The sequence below is a fragment of the Fulmarus glacialis genome, unplaced genomic scaffold (assembly GCF_000690835.1).
Source record: "Fulmarus glacialis isolate BGI_N327 unplaced genomic scaffold, ASM69083v1 scaffold35534, whole genome shotgun sequence".
Lineage (NCBI taxonomy): Eukaryota > Metazoa > Chordata > Aves > Procellariiformes > Procellariidae > Fulmarus > Fulmarus glacialis.
Window position 1 is genome coordinate 3,774 of NW_009207977.1, and position 284 is coordinate 4,057.

Sequence of the window (284 nt, forward strand, 5' to 3'; positions counted from 1 at the left end):
GTGCCCTGCCCCCCAGCCCCCCCAGTTCACAGCCTTGGGGCACTGGTAATGTGGCCGCGGCCTCCCTGGGGGGGTGGACGTCACTGAATAAAGCCAAATCCCTTCTGCTACCTATCAATCTCAGTGTTCCCCTGCAGGGTCTTGACTTCAGGGGGGAGAGGAGCCCCTAAATCCCCTGCTCTGGGTCAATCCCTGGGGCGTGGGCTGCAGGGTGACCCTCGGGACGTGGGAGCCCTACGCCCTGTCCTTGGGGTGGTCCTTGTGTTGGGGGTCTCCCCGTCGGT